General features: G+C 41.0%; 1 long non-coding RNA gene across 1 annotated transcript; it reads right to left on the minus strand.

Annotated features, from left to right (window-relative positions):
- Positions 1-1,827: 1,827 nt before the first annotated feature.
- Positions 1,828-5,160, minus strand: LOC122986812. The gene is made up of 3 exons (XR_006404391.1): positions 5,081-5,160; positions 2,329-2,475; positions 1,828-1,962 (listed from the first exon to the last, which is right to left on the minus strand). It is a non-coding gene; the product is annotated as an uncharacterized LOC122986812 (long non-coding RNA).
- Between the last annotated feature and the right edge of the window lie 5,999 nt (positions 5,161-11,159).

An 11,159-nucleotide genomic window follows, 5' to 3' on the forward strand; every position in this document is an offset into this window, starting at 1 on the left:
ACAAATAAGCATTGTGGCAATATGGACGGTGGTGAGCCCATGTTGTGCTATATTGTGTTGGAGACAAATGAATCACCCATGCTGAGGGGACGTGGAGAGGCGAGATTGGAAGAGGTAGTGAGAGAAATGGGTAGATGAGAGGGAAAAAAAGGGAGAAATAGTTGTCATTGTTCCATCAGCATTTCAGTCGTGTTTTTGAAAGGCTAGACAGGCAGGCAAATAGGACCGTTATTCCAGTTTCAATTGCTTCTCCCATAAATAGATGATAGGTGCCAAGTTTCTGAAAAACACCCTTCTAGTTCTAGACAAAGGCAAAGGAGGGTGACGCAAGCTCCTAGCACTAATCAGATAAATTGCAGTGGGAAAGGGGTAGAAGGTAGAGAGATTAATCCAATAGCTAACAAACTAGCAAACTAAACATCAAACGCTTCATCTTCAAAGTTGCGTAACATGAAAAACCTTTTAAACCACATCAAAACCTTCACAGACAGCTGAGGGAAGATCTCACTCTCCTCTCTTCTCTCTCTCTTTCTCTTGAACTCTCTGTCAGTCTATCTGCCACCCTCTCTCTTTCTCTCTCCCTCTTTTTGTCTCACACTCTCAGCCTCTCGTTCTCTCTCTCACCCCTGTGTTTCCTTCTCTTCTTCTTCTCTCTCTTCTACTATCTGCCCTCTGGAGTTCAATCATGAGGAGTGAGTCTCATGTGAAATAGTGCGTAACATGCAACGATTGCATGTGTGTTTGTACATGCATGCCAGTGTGTGCGCAATGTTTGCATGAATGCGTACAGTTAGCGGATGTATGTGTATGTGTCTTTGAGGGAGTTCATGAGTGTGTGTTTGCATGTGTGTGTATGTGTGTGTGTGTTGTCTTTCCTCCTGGCACCCTCTGGGTAGAGAGAGCATTCCAGCGGGCAGCTGATGATTCAGCATCTGTCGCCCTGCTTATGTAAGAGAGCAGACACAGCCTGGATGGCTGACTGACTTGATGAATGGATGAGTTACTGACTGACTGACTGACTGACTCAGTGAACAAACTGCCTGATTTACTAACTCACAGACTGACTTAACAAACTGCCTGATTTACTATCTCACAGACTGACTTAACAAACTGACTGACATGACTGACTGATTACTGGAACAGGAACAGACCTTAACTTCACACAAAGACTAAACACCCCACTTCTAACAACCTACTTCCAACCAACCAACTACAGTACAACCAACCTCCAACCAACATACAGATTTTTTTGGTCTTTAAAGGCAGAAAGGATCTCATATTGAACAAGAAAGTAAGTAAAGATTGGAAAATAAGTTGACTTAGGGTGTTTTCAAACCTATGGTTTGTTTGCTCTGGTCTGAATCAGTGGATGGGTTGGCAAACTTGTTGTGTTTTCCCCTTGGTTCAGTTTCTTTTCACACATGAAAAAATGAAAGCTAAGTGAGAATGAATGAATGAGCGATAATGTAACCACACAAAGAAGGTCCTAAAGAAGGTGCCAAAATATCAAGGAGGCAACATACTTTGTCACTACTCCAGGATGGACCTTGATTCATTATCCGGCCAGCTGCTAGCAACTGTTGTTTTCGCTCATCCTCTGTTCCCACCATAGACCAACCAACCCAGAATTCATTTGAGACCACACTGAGACCACTTCCTCTAAATCCAATATGGTTGTTGAGGTTGACAACCAAGTACAATTGCTGTGTTCAGATCTGCCCAAACGAATCATATCAAGGGGAAAAACGAACCAGAGTCCAATTCAACCAGACTAAGCAATGCAGGCCTGAAAACACCCTTAAAGTCCAAAATCCAGCATGAACAGCCACCCATCAACAATTTGCACTGACCGAGACTTGGACGGTAAAGCTGTGCAGAGAGCAGCCAGAGGAGAACTTCACAAGCTGCAGGTGAACTTCAGGTGACACTGCACGGAAATCCGATGATCTGAAAACCATCTCCCTAATGGCAGACGCAGCATTATTTTACAATTTGCTTCTGGCCAGTTTTTTTTTTTTTAAATTGAACTTAAAAAACCATTGCATGATGTCCGAATTCTGGTCTTGAAATAAAAACATTTAAAATAATCTTAATGCGAACAACAGGCAGAAACTGGATCAAAATTCAAACAGTGAATGTCCTTAAATGCCACACTGTATTTTATTATATCTAACTGTTAACCTAAATTGGCTTCAGACTGGAATGGACCAACTATGTACAACCAGTCTTTTCAGTTTAACTGACTATCTAACTGACTCACCGGTTTTACGACTTGCTGACCAACTAGTTAGTCATTCTCCTGACATGATATTTGGCTAACTGACTCACCTGGCTAACTGGCTGGCTGACTGAAGTTAGAGTCAAACTGGAGCAGGTTAGATGACTGATAGGTATGCTGGCTGCCTGTATGGCTGGATGCCTGACGGAAAAGCTGGATGTCTGATTAAACGTCTGACTGGCTTGCTGCCTGGCTGGCTGGAGTCAGACGAGCAAGAGAGTGAGAGAGAGAGAGAGGGAGAGAGAGAGAAAAGAGGACGGGAGCACAGAGGCAAACCAGAGTTCATTACAGTAAACTTGGAGAGGCAGTGGTGACAGGCTGAGAGAGAGTGCAGAGACGGGGAGAAATTGAGAGTGACATGAATACTCTGAGCCTCCATGCAAATAGATGCAGTTACCTAGATGGCCTGCTCCTTATATAGACACAATGGAATAGAATCACAAACACATACACACACACACACACAATGGAGAGTAGCTGTAAAACACACACAGAGACACACACAAAGACTTTCACAACACAGGTGCACATGTACACTGTGTGTAAAGCTTGTTTCTCCAGCTGAAGGTTGTTGGTGGCCGGGAGTACAGAGGACAAACTGGACAGAGGTGGAGGGTATGGCAGTTCGCATGCATGCATGTGTTTGTATAAGAGACTGAGAAGACAGAAAGATCCACAAGAAATGAAGGAAAATGAAAAGCAGGGTTGGTGTTCAGCAGTGTGACCTTCAGTGTCGGGCTGTGGGGAGGATCAACCTCAGGGAGACAGGGGCGGCTTGGCAAAGTCACTCCTACACAGGGCTCACTGGCAGACGGGGTCAGGCCAAACAAGCACACACCCACAGGAACAGCTCACACCCAGAGCCAGCCTGTAGCAGACACTCAGCCAATAGATATGAGGTGCAATAACACCCAATGTGAGTGGGTTCCTCTCATGGTTTTAAAAAGAGAATACACCTTTAACAACACATGCACACATGTACACATTGAGCTCTCTAATTCACACATCTCACTTTAGTGGCCACAGACAGAGGGAGGAGGAGGACTGGAAGGAGAAGAGGAGGAGGAGGGAGTTACAGCGGTAGCAAGAGAGAAAGAGAGAGAGAGAGAGAGAAAGCGCAAGAGAGGTGTCGCCTCTTCTCACTGATCCCTTATGCTAAGAGGGATTTGCATACATTTTTAATCAAAGCAAATTAGATCATAACCAAATTAAATCACGCTTTCCAGCCGCCCCGTTCTCTGTCTGCCTCCTGTTCCATCCACCCACCTATTCCTCATCATTTAATTATAGTCACTAATAAGTATGGTTAGACAAAAAAAAAAAACCTCTGCAAAGATATGGAGCTAATTGTCAAAAAATATATGTTGAGTGTGTTGTTGTGGTTCTTAAATGTTATCCATCAATCTTGTAAGAATGTGAATGTGGTGGAAACTGGATTTAAACATACAGTAGGTAAAACTAACTTTACATTGGCTGCAGGTTTACGTGGGTCTTGACAGCGTTCGGTGGCTTTGCTACTGTTACTGTCAAACATGTACTGACAAATACATAGCAATAAATCAAATGAAAACACATACACACAGACAAGAAAACATGCACGATGGCTGACAAAACAGTCACCCACCATAGAAACTAGACACCTCCTCCTACATTCCTCTCCACACTCTATGCTGCTAAACAGATTGGTATCGGCCCCCATCGCTAGCTATTGCCCATTACACAATGACTTCCTACTGTTGTCCGATAACTCAATCACAACACTATTATAGGCAATCATCATGAGGTCCACCTCTTCACTGGCCCAAACATATTTTGTCACAAACACAATTTGTCACGATTTCATCCCTGGCGAACAATAAATCCTGTATGTCCTCGCACACAAATTAAATTGCACGTGCATGTGCCAATACACACATGTATACCTGCACATGCCCACCAATTCACCCACACGTACACAAATGTGCATATTTAAGAGTATTCTGCCTCTTTCTTTCTCTGTCACACACATGCACGCCGGCACACAAAGGTGCCTGCAGGCCTATTTGTGATGCAGACTCCCATGTCCCAGTAAATGATATTAAAAGTCATATCATGAATAAATCAGCAGGCAGGGTCCTAACGTCTCCTCTATGACACATTCACATACAGTAGACAGTAGAGGGAGAGGGCGAGAGAGAGGGGACAAAGATGCCATCACGTAGAGCACACACAGGAACACACACACACACACTGAATGAACTTGCACAGTAAACACACACACGCATGCATGTATGCATGCACCCCTGCACAAATTTTATGCATGAAAAGTGCCCATACTTCTGTATTAGCTTGTGATAGCACATTCTTTTGAATTTCCCCCTCAATTTTGCAGTGTTATATTTTTTTATTTCAAATTTAATAACTTACATATTTCCTACAGTACATGTACAACAATCTTATAGAACTTTGACTAATTAAGGGGAAATTTGATACATTACCATTTTACTGACAGGTTTCATTTGAAATGTGATTAATGTAACAGTCATCAAAACAGGTAACCCCACTGAGACTAATCATTTCTTTTTCAAGGCAAAAACATAGACCGCAAATTAACAAAGTACAACAACATGCAAAACAAAAAATACAATTTAAGCTGCATGAAAGAGAGCAATTTAAAATGTTGTATGTACTTGTTGCACTTGGCGGTAGTCCAGTATGAAATAGGTTCATATGAGACAAGCCTATTTAAATCTTCAGTTAACAAAGGAAGGTCGGCTCTTTGTTGAGCTTGCCATATGATTCTTCAACTCAGGTTAAACTCACCTGGAGAGCAGATCCTGCTGCTTTGAGCCATTAGCCTGGATGAAGCAGAGCTCATGGAGGCACTTTTGGCACATTTCAGTTCTGACCTGAGGGTGAAATATGAGAACCAAATCCTGAGGCTACAAACAGTAATTTCCACAGTATATTTAAAAGAGCACAAACACGTAGGAGGCCTTGTAGATTAAAAAAGCATGCTTAAATTGAAGAATTTTAGATCTGAGCATACACAGAAAGCACTGACTTTAATGCTTAAAGGTGTGTGATTAGCAAGATGGGGGTTTTTCTCTTAACATCTAGAAGCAGTTGTAAAAAAACTACAGAGACAAAATGCGGCTCTATGTCATAGAAATGTTTAGCACACATTTTACAAAATTTTAGACTTGCATGTATCCGTGTCTTCACTGATTATAATCTGACTGTGGTGAGGTGGTGCCACGAGCAATTTGCTAGCATGCTAGAGGCCAACTAGCATGCCTCACATTCAAAGTTAAAGCAACAGTGAGCCTATTATATTCTGTTCTCTGTATAGTCTGATAAACAGCTAAAAAGACAAATGAGAGTAGTGTTGGATGTTTAGGATTTGATGAATGTGAAGCTGTATTGCATCAACAATTAAAGTTAGCTAGTTTGCTTTTGTGTGTAACGCTAGCTACATCAAAATCTGCCCACCTGTCAACAAATATTATGCCAACTTTGCATACATGTTCAAGTTCAAGTTCAAGAAGCTGACTTGCACTTTTGGTTTTTGGACAAAGCAAACCAGTTGCACAGCACATGGTGGGTAGTTCAGGAGGGCCTGCGAGTATGGAGTATTCCCAGCAAATACACAGAGTCAGGCCCACTCTGCCTTTGACAGATTGAAATTTGAAGTAGCTTAACAAATTTGTTGATTAATCAATTAGTCTATTGAGAGAAACTATTTTAGATTTTTCAAACACGAATACCAAACATCCCCCATAGTTCCAGCTTCATAAAAGTGAACATTTGCTGCTATTCTTTGTTGTAAGTGATCATAAACTAAATATCTTTGGGTTTTGAGCTGTTGGTCAGACAAAACAAGCCATTTGAAGAACATCACCTTGGTCTTGAAGAAATTATGATTCACACATTTTATATAACAATCAAGAAAATATTCAGCATCAATAATGAAAATAATTGAATCAAAGCTTGGACATATTGTAATATGCAAGTCAGTCTCAGACACTTTGCAGCTCATATACAGAAAGGATCATGGAGGTGTTAAAGTCCAGATGAAACGGCATTTCGACAGTATCTAACTTCCATATCGTGACGTATTTCCCAGTGAAACAGGATAGACAGGTGGGACATAACGTTGGGAGGAATTTGATTTGAACGTTGAAAAGTTGAAGCTTGATTGATGGGTGGATGTCATCATATTATTGGTTGAAACTGGTTGGTTCAAGCCTATGTAAGCACACGTCATATTTTGTTTTACAGGAGGAAAACATGTTTGGATTTTGATATAAGAATACAAATAAATTGATTTTTTTTTTGTATTTTTTTGGCATATATTGTTAAATATATGCACAATATGACCAGGGGTGTGATCTAAAAGGGTTAAAAAGGCATTTTCTATTTCATCTTGACTTAAAGAGCCATGAGGACATTAGGAGGTTGAGAATGTTTGTATAAATTAAGATAATTCACTAGCATTAAAAAAAATGGTGACCAAGTTATTTTTAGCTGCATAAGAAAACCATGACTTGTTCCTAAAATAGTTCTGATTTCATCTTTAATTTCAGCAGGTGCTGAATATGAAGGCTGTTGAAAGAACAAAGAAATGCATTCCTCAGTTATAATTACTAAATACTTTTAAGATTTAGTAGATGCAGTTGCAGGTTGTTTGTATTAACCATAAGTTAATCAGCTTTTGTGGAAAATAAGGTAGATTTTTGCAGGAAAAAGAGGATTTTAAGACAATTCAGAATTTGCTGTGCAGCCCGTTGCAAGGCTTGTGGGTCTAGTTCATCAGAACATATTGTGTATTGTGGAAAGTTCAGACACCTCATACTCCCCTTGTATGCAATATGTTGCTTCATATGTGCTATATGGTCCTATTTCCATGCCCCTGAGTGCATCCAGTGTGTGCAACAGGGGTCAAACGATGACCATCTGAACTCTTCTGTAACTGCATTTTGTTGCTGCATAGCACTTGAGCATTCATCATTCAATCAATTGTTGTTTAGGTTACTTTCATTCATTAATTTGTTTTACTCACACCTTTGGTTTCAACTTGTGCCTTATATTTTCTTTATTTAGAAAATGCTGTTTGTTTATTCCATCAGTATCATAATGTGTTGTGAAAGTACAACTCATTCTAGGTCAATTTCTATGTGTTAACAGTTCGAGAATCTTGCAGCAAATATCTGAGAGGTAAGAGCTCAGGAATGTTTGTATGTGTGTGTGTGTGTGTTGGGGGGGGGGGGGGGGGGGGGGGGGGGGGACTCAAAGAGAGGGGAGTTGGCTGATGGGCAAAGGCATGCTGCCTGCAGGTTCAATCTGCCCGCGAGTCAGGCATCAAACTTTCACATCCATACATCAATAATTCAGTGCCCTGCATTGTCAGAGTGTTAGCATGCCACAGTGGCAGACGACAAACCTGGGTGAGGAGGCAGAAGGAGATTGGAGGACAGGAGAGGGAGGAAGAAAGAAGTAAAGAACCAGTGAAGAAAGATGATTTGAGAGATGGAGGAAGAGACTGTGGCCCATATGAAAGAAGATAAAAGGGAGGTGGGAGGGCTAAGAGAGGGGTCTGGGGTCTACAGAGTGGAGCAAAGTGGAGGGCTCTTAGAGTGGCTTTTTGTAAGTATACAGAACTTAACTTTTGTGGTAAGAAATCATAGCTGCAACTATGTCCTACTCAAATTTACCAAAATGTAAATTACACAAATATTTGGATATGTATTATTTTACGTCATTCATCATAACATTTTATTTCACTGGTTTGACTGACTGGTTTTATTCATTATTCCACAGTCTATGTCTTAAGAACATGGGGAGCATGATTCATATAATATACAGTATGTGAGAAGCATGATCTGTCCTGGTAGATTCAAAACATTAGTGTTACATACAGTATGTGCGGTCAGTCCACAAACAGTCAAATGTGCCGCATCATAAACTGACTTAGCTGACTTAGTTTTAATTTTAATCTGACATTGGATCGATTTATTTTAAATACATTGCTACATGAAATGATCCCTTTCATGTACTGATACTCTGTCTGAAGTCCAGAAAACTGGGTTACATGTATACATGGCTGAGAACTTGTCATTGTCCAGGAAAATCATGTTTCTATAATCCCCTACACCGATTCTGGAAAACGGTTTTCTCATTTATATGGGGCTTAAGGAAGGGTGGGAATCTGTCATGAGGGTAGCATGAACCTCTGTGCATGTAACACCCCAGCAGTGAGGCTCCTTAGCTGCAGGTGAAAAGAATTAGATCTCTGTTTACATGTTGGCTGTTTGAACCTGTAGGTGTAAATAACAACATTTAATAAAGGCTGCGTTCCATTTTTCCAGGGCCTTGATAGCATCAAACAGGCCTTTTTCGCAGCTGACATTTTGACTTGTCATAGTAGGAAAGGCACAGGTGTCACTAATAACATTAACAATGACTTTGGCCCTGTTTACACCTGGTATTAACTTCTGACGTACTTAACAGCGTCAAGTACGTCTGTTTACACCTGACATTAACATGCGTCATCTTGAGTAACCACTTGTGATCGGTTCTCACTTGCCCGCTCTATATGCAAATAAACACGAACATCATTTCCGTTCGCAAATACCAAATTCGTTCGTTATTAACCGCGAGAGAACCGGATTGTCGAGAGAGAGAGTGAGAGTGAGAGAGAGAGAGAGAGAGAGAGAGAGAGAGAGAGAGAGAGAGAGAGAGAGAGAGAGTTATATGCAGTGACCTCTCCATTGAGAGACACTGTGCGCATTTACGCACGTGACACAGCAGCATAACTTCATTGATTATTTAAATCTCCGACACGCCGACAGCAGCGGTCAGGATCTAATGTTAATACTGTTTTGTTTTCTTCTACACATCCAATAGGTCAGCTGTTACACACACAGTCCAGGTTCATACTGTCTGTGGTAAAGCAGCCGCCATCCTGATAAATCCTGAGCTCATCATATTGAGCAGCACAGCAAAACTAAAAACTGTCGTTATCAACTTGACAGGAAAGAAGAAACCATCCAGCAACATTTAGCTTCTGACAAGCTTCTGACAAGCGAAAAACAAGCTAATTTCTGGTTTTGGTTAAATTACTATCCTAACTGTCGATTTGAAGAGTGAAACCGGTTAGGGGAACGGGAAAAACAGGAAAAAACGGGAGGTGGATTACGTTTTTTAATTCACATGTTTTGTTTATCCTGTTATCAAACAAGTTGAATAGCTAAGGGCCCGGAGGCAGCAATGTAATTCCCTGTCAAGTCTGCCGGAAAATAGAGAACGTTGGTTGAGTATAGGCGGTCCTTCAATGTGGTCCAGGACTCATTGCGTTTACATTGCCAAATGAATGTGATCACATGCGGCCCAGACCACCTCCGAATGTGGTCTGAGTGATCGGATCTCAATCCGTCCTCAATGCGTCTTGGGTGCGTTTACACCTGTAGCCTATATAGAGCTGTCCACTTGTGATCGGATCGCCCGAGAGGGATGTTAATACCAGGTGTAAACAGGGCCTTTGTTCTATATAAGGATACGTTCACACTGCAAGCCTTAGTCCTCAATTCAGATTTATTGCCCAGATCCATTTTTTTTTTTGTTTGGCTGTTTACAGTATTCTTTAAATGTGGCCAATATCCATGGCTGTGGGAAAATGATTTTAGTTAGGGGTTCAGGGGCGCTGACTATTTACACCCCCCACCTCCCAAACTTTTTTTGAGTTTATTGAATACCTGCAGCGATCCGCCTGCAGCAGAAACGATAAGTGCATCTCCCCATCAAGAGGGTCGCTGTGCGCATTTATGCACGAGGCACAGCAGCAACGTAACTTCATTGATTATTTAAATCTCCAGACATGGTAATTAATGTTCGATGTTTTTCTACACATTGCAAAAGGGTCAGCTGTTACACATACAAAGTTCAAGTTCATGTAGCAAAATTGTTTGGAGTAAAGCAGCCGTCCTCCTGATAAATCCAGAGCTCCATCAACGCTGTCTAAAACTTTCATTTCAGCAGCTAAAAGTTTCATTCTGTTTCCCCTGGAGAGTTTCCTCTGTCTTGTCAAGTTTATAACTACAGTTTTTAGTTTTGTTGCTTAAACGTCCCACGATATTTGCTGCAGTGATATTACTGCCCGCACAGAAATGTTTAGGCTACAATTACTGAAAGCAGCCTCTAATCTTTAAAGTAAATCGTTAAAGAAAACACTCACATCAATTCAACACACAAGAAAGAAATCACCTGGAAAGCTTGCGCAGGTCAACATAATTTAAAAAGCAATATAGCCTACAGGGACCAGTAGAAGTGGAGCATAATGTCCACAGTAGGGATGTGCAGAGAGCCAAGTCTTTGTATTTGTGTCTATATTTGTTGAGGCAGCAAAATTATTCATATTTGTATTTGTATTTGAATAAAAGTGGAAATAGGAGTAAAAATCCAGTTTTTGTTTTTAATATTCTTTTAATTTTATGATATTAAAGTATTTAAGTGTTTATGAATAAACTTTTGAGTGAGGTTGCCACACCAGGTTTCGAATTTGAGTCTCACAGATCATAGACGACTGCTCTGACTACAAGCTAAAACAAAGTGCATCGCAAATGTGTAGACAGACCCCTACTTATTTATACATCCATAACACACAGACAGCACAGCGTGTTACATCTTGGTAAGGACGTCATAGGTGATTCTTTCTTTGCAGTTTTCATTAATTGCCTATTTTTTGACAACCTAACTTTGTGGAACGGAGATGGGGAACAACAGGTTATGGAGAGTCCCTTGAAAGCATTTTGCTTGTGTCAGTAGCTCAGCTTTATCTCTGGGGAACACCCCCAACTCCAGGAGTGATGTCCACATTAGGAAATGTGCATCATGTAGCAGGTGG

This window comes from Thunnus albacares, chromosome 8 (genome assembly GCF_914725855.1).
Source record: "Thunnus albacares chromosome 8, fThuAlb1.1, whole genome shotgun sequence".
Lineage (NCBI taxonomy): Eukaryota > Metazoa > Chordata > Actinopteri > Scombriformes > Scombridae > Thunnus > Thunnus albacares.